Source organism: Triticum dicoccoides, chromosome 2A, assembly GCF_002162155.2.
Source record: "Triticum dicoccoides isolate Atlit2015 ecotype Zavitan chromosome 2A, WEW_v2.0, whole genome shotgun sequence".
In the NCBI taxonomy this organism is placed as follows: domain Eukaryota; kingdom Viridiplantae; phylum Streptophyta; class Magnoliopsida; order Poales; family Poaceae; genus Triticum; species Triticum dicoccoides.
In genome coordinates, this window is record NC_041382.1 from 202,032,469 (window position 1) to 202,041,249 (window position 8,781).

At 47.0% G+C, this 8,781-nt stretch overlaps 1 long non-coding RNA gene across 1 annotated transcript in view; it reads right to left on the reverse strand.

The window, feature by feature from the left end:
• The window catches only part of LOC119354198, an 11,954-nt gene extending 3,583 nt beyond the window's left edge, over positions 1 to 8,371 (reverse strand). The window contains exons 1-2 of the long non-coding RNA XR_005170717.1: positions 8,125 to 8,371; positions 1,847 to 1,935 (exon numbers count right to left, since the gene is read on the reverse strand). This is a non-coding gene — a long non-coding RNA (uncharacterized LOC119354198). The remainder of the gene's footprint in view (positions 1 to 1,846; positions 1,936 to 8,124) is intronic.
• Between the last annotated feature and the right edge of the window lie 410 nt (positions 8,372 to 8,781).

Consider the following 8,781-nt stretch of genomic DNA (forward strand, 5'->3'; position numbering starts at 1 on the left):
CAACCAAAAGCCATCATATTCAACAGCATCCCTCCTCTCTCTCCTCAACTGTGACATGTACATGCATAGTGTTTACAGACTGATCCGGAACAATCCACATACAGATAGTGTGTCCATTTAGGGACAGCATCGGAGATGCCCTTAGTTTGTTTTGTTTTGATTGTGGACTTAGTGGTCTACGCTGAAGCGGGACTGCGGGTGGCCAATGAGCCCATGGCTTTAGCAGCTCGTGCTCAGCGTGCTTCGTCACTACTAGGATATTGCGCCTTGCATTCATGCTTTAGTGGACACGCGAACGATCAATCGCCGCACGGTCGAGGAAGGGTTAGAGGATGGGCGATGGTTGCTTGACATCAGCAGCGAGGTAAACTTTGGAGGCCACATGCAGCTTTTGCATCTCAACCTTGCGATCAGCACGATCAATCGCGATCCCACCAGAGACGATTCTTTCTCATGGCCGGCAGACCCGTCCGGATCTTATACCGCCAAGTCCACCTATTTTCGGCTCTGCCAAGGTGCCGAGAGGGCTCCATACGCCACTTGCATTGGGAAAAGTTGGGCACTTTTGAAGTGCAAATTTTTTGCGTGGTTGGCAGTGCAACACCGGATCTGGACATATGACAGAAGAGCAAGGCACGACCTTCAGGATGCTCCGTCCTTCTGTTTCACGTGCCTTCAAGAGGAGGACAATGCGGAGCACATTCTCATTCAGTGTGGCTATGCCAGGGAGGCGTGGCACTACATATTCGAGACGCTGAGCTTGCAGGGTAATATCCCGGTGCCGGAGGACACCTTACTAGATTGGTGGTTGACTACGAGAACTAACTTCAGGAAAGGTTTCAAGCGCGGCTTCGACACAGTGACTATTGCGACCACCTGGGCTCTATGAAAGCAACGCAACGCCAGAGTATTTCACCGGATCAATCAACAAAAGACGGCGTCAGACCTGGCCCTCGCCATCATTGCGGAGCTTAAAGAATGGAGGTTGGCGGGATTGGATGGAGGAGGTTATGGCATGTTTTGTGAGAGTGTAGACATAGGCTAGCTAGTGGGTGTGCTAGGGTGTGCGTTCTCTTTGGAAGCTAGCTTCCATTCTGTAATTCTTGTAAATTGACGTTTGCTCTCTTCTTCTATAAAATTAAAGTACGCCTTTGGCGTAAAAAATACTCGTAACGTATTCCTCTTGTCACCCCTATATACGGCTGTAGTCTCAACTCAGAAGTCGGAAAATATCACGAATGCCCTGGCTCCTCTCCTCTCCCTCGCGTGCTGATGTCTCCTCCATTTCGTTTCTATCCGTCTGCCACCTTTAGTCGCTACTTAATGCTGGGCCCGTATCATAAAAGCTCTTGAATGGCCGAGCAGAACAGGACACTACCTAAAACATGATTTACCCAGGAATCAGGCAAAAAAGAGAGGCTATATCTAGCCTTGTTATTACCAGTCAAACACGGCCATCACGTTCCTTTCCCCGACAGGTCATTTTGCCCCGAGTTCGGGCGCCATGTAACCAGAAAATACTCCCTCCTTTCCAGTTTATAAGGCTTAATTCAAAAATCTCACTAACCAAGATAGATGATGAGTGGTGGAATATTTTTTATAGTTTACAAAAGCACCTAATTTATGCTATTGTTTTTTTAAAAAAATTATGTTTACGAACGCATTAATTGCAATGCATGCATGCATAAAGTGCATGCATTGGTCAGTTTTCTCTTAATACTTGCATACAATGATTTAATGCACCTTGAAGTTTGAACATGTGATGGGGAACAACCAAATTAAGCCTTATAAAATGAAAAAACTAAAATTTTGAGATAAACCCTATAAACCGGAAAGGAGGGAGTACCTCTCGAGTCTCGACACATATGCGGACTGGGTCTGCGCATATCCGTCTCTGCACTCCAGTTACCGAGGTGCGTGTATAAACCCTACAAGCTGAAAAGAAGGAAAAGGTGATCAGAGACGTATCAGTGGACGCCATTTACGCCTTCAGTGGAGACCACGATCACGATGATTATTAACATGACTTTGAAAAATCGCAACCTTGAACTGACTGCACTGTAAATCGAACAGACCAGAGACAATTCAAAATTCTGGTATTCACCCCGACCAGGTAGATACCCGTTCTAGAAGAGAGACAGAGATAGAAGAACAGCAGCAAAGCTGCAAACATCTGCCTGGCCATCTGGAACCAGAGGAGAAGTCCATTAGAGGTTGAATTCTGGAAGTAAACTTTGAGTATTCGCAAGATGACAAGTCAGTCTTAAAATATTTGCGGCCAAAGATCGGCCATCGTTTAAATATTCCAAGTCAAAGCCGGAAAACCACTTTCCTGGCTTCACACCATTTTTCTCCCTTTTTTTAGTCGTCGACAGTCAGCATCACGGCAAGAGTCAGATATTGGCATTTTCTGTTCACTAATATTAATCAATGAAGAGAAAATAGTACTCTATGACACAATAAACCCTATGGCACAAAACAGTACTTCATCCAGTGGAATAACATAACAATAATTAAAGAAGCGAAAGTGACATGACATCACTAACATCATAGCTATGCTACATCGGATTGCAACTGCAACTGAAGTGAGGTGACACAACATAAATCAAGCAAGGAAAAGAAAACACCATTAACCATTTGTCATAAATTTCAACACCAGATTTTAGTACTCCTACTATTCTGTTAATTCATCTATACTATTCAGCAGCATCAGCAGGGCGTTGGGCGTGTGGCTCTCAATCAGCCTTTGCTGCTGCTGTACCAGGTCAAAGAGGGCTGCTTATTTAATCAACCCTGTAGCTCACCAGGCTGAGAAACCTCTGTGTCCAACTCCAACCACAGCCACGAGTGACTCCAAAGTTCAGGCTCCCATCCTCGCTCAAGCCCCTGCTATTCTTCCAAGCTCCCATCCATGATCCATGGATCCCTTCTTCCTCCTCCTCCTCCTATTCGGTCAAATCCTGCTCTGCACAGCCGGCGACACCATCAACTCCGCCACACCCTTGTCCGGGTCACAGAAGATCGTATCCCAGGGCAACAAGTTCGCCGTGGGCTTCTACTCCCCATCGCAGAGTAACACCACCTCTTCCACCTCCAGCAATTACTACATAGCCATATGGTACAGCAACATACGACTGCTGACCACAGTGTGGAACACCAACATGACGGTGTCTGACCCGGCCACCGCCTCCTTGGAAATCGCCAGCGACGGCAACCTTGTCCTCCTTGATCAAGCCAAGAACCGGCAGCTATGGTCAACTGATGTAAGTATAGCCTCCAACTCCACCATGGCCATCATCAGGGACAGCGGTAGCCTCGATCTTATCGATGTCTTCAATTCATCGATAGTTTACTGGCGAAGCATAGACCATCCCACAAACACCTGGCTTCCGGGGGGCAAGCTCGGGCTGAACAAGACCACGGGTCTGAGCCAGAGGCTTATTCCTTGGAAGAACAACGCAGACCCATCTCCTGGGTTGTTCTCTCTGGAGCTAGATCCCAATGGCACAAAACAGTACTTCATCCAGTGGAATGAATCCATAAACTACTGGACCAGTGGCCCCTGGAATGGCAATATCTTCAGCCTCGTGCCAGAGATGACGGCTAATTTCAGATACGACTTCCAATTCGTCGACAATGCCACAGAAAGCTATTTCTACTACTCGATGAAGGATGATGCAGTCATCTCGCGGTTCATCATGGACGTGACCGGACAGATCAAGCAGCTGACATGGGTGGAATTCTCACAGCAGTGGATCTTGTTCTGGTCACAGCCGCGAACACAGTGTGAGGTGTATGCACTCTGTGGGGCATATGGCAGCTGCAGTGAGGCTGCGCTGCCATACTGCAACTGCGTCAAGGGGTTCAGCCAGAAGGTCCAGAGTGATTGGGATCTTCAGGATTACAGTGGCGGGTGCAGGAGGAACGTACCATTGCAGTGCCAGATCAACTCGAGCTCCGGACAGACCAAGCCTGATAAGTTCTTTCCCATGGCAAGCGTGAGGCTACCTGACAATGCTCGGGGTGCAGTGGGCGCCAGCTTGAAAGAATGCGAGCAGGTTTGTCTGAAAAGCTGTTCATGCGATGCTTACACTTACAATACAACTGGCTGTTTTATTTGGTCTGGGGACCTGGTGAACCTCCAAGAACAGTACAGTGGAAATGGAGTTGGCACACTCTTCCTCAGACTTGCAGCATCCGAGCTGCAAGACCCAAAAAAGAGCAAGGCTGTGATCATTGGTGCAGTTGCTGGCGGGGTTGCTGCAATTCTGATAATCCTTGCGATTGTGTTTTTCTTCCTATATCAGAAATTTCGGCGAGAAAGGACTCTTCGGATATCAAAGACTGGTGGGGGCACATTGATTGCTTTCAGGTACAGTGATCTGCAGCATGTCACCAGAAACTTCTCAGAGAAGCTGGGGGGAGGTGCCTTCGGTTCGGTGTTCAAGGGGAAGCTCCCAGATTCAACGGCCATTGCTGTGAAGAGGCTCGATGGTTTTCATCAAGGGGAGAAGCAATTCCGTGCTGAGGTAAGCACGATTGGGACAACCCAGCATGTTAATTTGGTCCGCCTTCTTGGGTTCTGTTCTGAAGGGTCAAGGAGGCTGCTTGTGTATGAGTACATGCAAAAGGGCTCCCTGGAAGTGCAACTCTTCCCTGGTGAGACAACTGCATTGAGCTGGGCCATCAGGTACCAAATTGCACTTGGAACAGCAAGGGGCCTAAACTACCTGCATGAAAAATGTAGGGATTGCATCATACACTGTGATGTCAAGCCAGATAACATTCTCTTGGATGATTCCTTTGTACCAAAAGTATCCGACTTTGGCCTAGCAAAGCTCTTAGGCCGGGACTTCAGCCGTGTTTTAACGACGATGAGAGGAACAAGGGGTTACCTTGCACCTGAATGGATCAGTGGCGTGCCCATAACCGCGAAGGCAGATGTATTCAGCTATGGCATGATGCTCCTTGAAATCATATCAGGCAGGAGGAATTCTGACCATGGAGAGGAGGGCAGGTCCACTTTCTTCCCAACCTTGGCTGCAAGCAAGCTCCATGAAGGGGATGTGCAGACCTTGTTGGACCCTAGGCTGAAAGGAGATGCAAATCCTGACGAGCTCACAAGAGCTTGTAAGGTTGCTTGTTGGTGCATCCAAGATGATGAAAGCACTAGACCCACGACGGGTCAGATCGTCCAAATCCTAGAGGGGTTTCTGGATGTGAATATGCCTCCCGTTCCCAGGTCACTGAGAGCTCTTGGTGAAAGCCCTGATGTCATAAACTTCTTCTCAGATCTGTCTTCAAGCCAGACTTCCCTGACGCAAAACAGCACAACAACTTCTCAGACACACAGTGCTACTTCAGGCAATTCACATTTCCAAAGTTCGTAATCAGGGAACCCTGCAATTTATGAGGGCAAGGCCTTTATATGTTTGAAAAGTGCCATGAGTAACTGGAGTTGTATATATATGTAGAAACTAGTAAACTCAGATTATTTATGTCGTCCTATGTATCAATAAACACTGTAGGCTCACAGCAGAATTGAATAGCCAAAATAAAAACGAGATTTCTGCTGCATGCTATCTTGCGGAATGGAAACTACTTTACTATTTAGACAAAAACAAACAACATTTTTTTCATGGCAAGTGTCTGCCTTTTCACAAACGCGTGTCTTGGAAAAAGGCGGTCATGGCATAATTTTGCTTGTGCTATTTGGCAGAAGCACAGCCATAATTTCATAAAGGAAAGTCCAGTCAACTGAGGAAGTTAGCAACAGATACAACTGTTGTCTGGGAAGTGGGAAGACAAGTCAATTCAAATGATAAAACTGGTAATATGGACGGAAGAAATCAATGGCCGTGTTGCCTCTCCCGGGGATATTTTTTGAACTAACCCTCTCCAGGAGGTAACGCCCTTGAGTATAAACTTGCAGAATACCACATGGCACTGGCTTGGCTGGATTGACATGAACCTCTATTAGGACAGCAACTGGCTCGTTTGGAGCCCAAGAAAGTAAACTGGCTAACCCTCTATTGCTTTCAGTTAATAAAGAACAAGAGACTACTTTTTTAGAGCTTCCACTGAGCCAGGTACAGATACCAGAAAGGTCAGGATTGATATTCGCTTTACTGCCTATAATCTCACTAAACAATCAAATCTCATTCCGTTCCATTTTTAGTCAAATAGTGAAAGATATTACATAGCAGTTCTGTGCCAAAGGATGGCCCTTTCGCAAGATACGTTCATCAGTTTCTGCTCATATATTACTTATTTCCACTTCCAGAATTAAATCTGCTGTGACTAATACAATCTCCGGACTCCAGCCCCTTTCTGATCATACAACTGTTACATCAAATGGCAGAATTCGATCAGGATTTCTTCTATCCAGGTAAGTTATCCTGGTATTCGGTTCAGAACCACTTAATAGAATACTTTGGTGTGTATTCAACCCAAAAATCTATTGGTTTGGGTGGTCAATTGAGACAATCCTGTACTAAGTGCCTTATCTCCAGAGCTCAAATTGTTGGATTTGGTCTCTCAGGTCAAAACAGACCAACAGAAAAGGGGTAGTTGCGACTGGTTTCGATCCCTAGCCCATCAACGTCTCATATATAACGAAAAGTTTTAAATAACAGACTATGGCAAATAGCGGCAGCCTCAATAGCGCACAAAGCCGCTAAATTGCACAAGATGCCGTTTAGCATGATGCCCCTCCAAATGCTATAGTGTCGAGCTAGCACACTGTTTAAAACTTTGATCTAAAACTGAGTACATGAGGTGCGGTTTCAGTACTACTAGGCGCGAGGAGGAGGAGGAGGTTAGCCTTGATGGGCAGGTGGTGCCTCAGAAGGACACCTTTCGATATTTGGGGTCAGTGCTGCAGAAGGATGAGGGTATTGATGAAGATGTGAACCATCGCATCAAAGCCGGATAGATGAAGTGGCGCCAAGCTTCTGGCATTCTCTGTGACAAGAGAGTGCCACAAAAGCTAAAAGGCAAGTTCTACAGGACAACGGTTCGACCCGCAATGTTGTATGGCGCTAAGTGTTGGCCGACTAAAAGGCGACATGTTCAACAGTTAGGTGTGGCGGAGATGCGCATGTTGAGATGAATGTGTGGCCACACGAGGAAGGATCGAGTCCGGAATGATGATATACAAGATAGAGTTGGGGTAGCACCAATTGAAGAGAAGCACGTCCAACATCGTCTGAGATGGTTTCGTCATATTCAGCGCAGGCCTTCAGAAGCTCCAGTGCATAGCGGACGGCTAAAGCGTGCGGATAATGTCAAGAGAGGTCGGGATAGACTGAATTTGACATGGGAGGAGTCCGTAAGAAAAGATATGAAGAATTGGAGTATCATCAAAGAACTAGCTATGGACAGGGGTGCGTGAAAGCTTGCTATCCATGTGCTAGAACCATAAGTTGGTCGCGAGATCTTATGAGTTTCACCTCTAGCCTACCTCAACTTGTTTGGGACTAAAGGCTTTGTTGTTCTTGTTGTTGTTGTTGTATGAGGGGTGTCGGTCAGCCCGGACGTTTAAGGCCGGTTTGAGGTGCCCATCTGGGTCGATTACTTTTGACCGGCCAGTGACCGAGCCGTTAGACCAGGCGTTTGGAGGGCTACAGTTATATTCCTAGAAACAGTGACATAACTACAATTGTTGTAAGGACAACTGCACAAGTAGAATTAGGGTGGCACTCGAGCCTCAAACATCAGAGAACTAATGCACTCTGTGCACTAACGACCACCTAAAAATAAAACAAAATTACTAAATTGCAATATACAGTTAATGACTTTGTGAGGCATCTATTTTAATTTTGCTCGGTGCAGCCACCCCTAATTCATATGGTAAAAAAGAAAACAGCTAATTTGCGACCCCTCATTCAGTTCCTAGATCCGCTAGATCAACTCACCTTGGCACTTGCAAAGTTGCAATTCATCAGATGCAAGCAGATTGCACTGCAATTTGGGATGGACATGCCCACATCCGTACACACGTTCCCAATCCCATTGCCCCACACCAAATCGAACACGAGGAGGTCACCAGTCAATACAGGGTAGGCAAAGGCAACGTCTACGCGACATAGAACGGGAGTATGGGACTGACGGAGGATGGCGAACCTGGGGCTGGAGCCGCGAGAGGAAGACGGCGGAGGAGGCGACGAACTGGCAAGCCCCGCAATCCAAGGTGCGCTAATGCTGCCCTGGGCGGCGCGAATGCCGCCACCCCTCTGAATTCGATCATCTGATCTGATGTGGGTAAAACTGCTGGGACAAATTGGCAGGGTAGCATCGGAGGCGCGACGGGAGAGGACGGCGGAGAGCCGGAGACCGTCGCCGTCGCCGTGGCTCGTGGAGGCCGTGCAGTTGAAACAAACCTGGGCCGTCCTTTAATGCCGGCCCGTGGGCATGGATCTGTCACGGAAAAATCAAGTCGGTTCGGCGTAGCCCTTTTATTCGCGGGCCGACCCGGCACGATCCAGGCTCGGCTCGGCACAGCCCGATACGTGGCCCAAGTCAGCCCTGCTAGCACTACTAGTAAAATGCCCGTGCGTTGCAACGGGTTACCAAAACTATGACGTTCCAATCAAGCAATTGAGAACATATAATGTATAGCCCACCTTATTAATCCAAAATCAAATAAAATTAAGCGCTAGTTACAGTTATAGGAATATAACACATTTAGTTGATGGATTAAATGCGAGAAGCTTAGAAACCACAATTTATTCTAAAAATCTTAGTTTAAATTTAGCAATTGAAACTTCCGTTATTCATCAT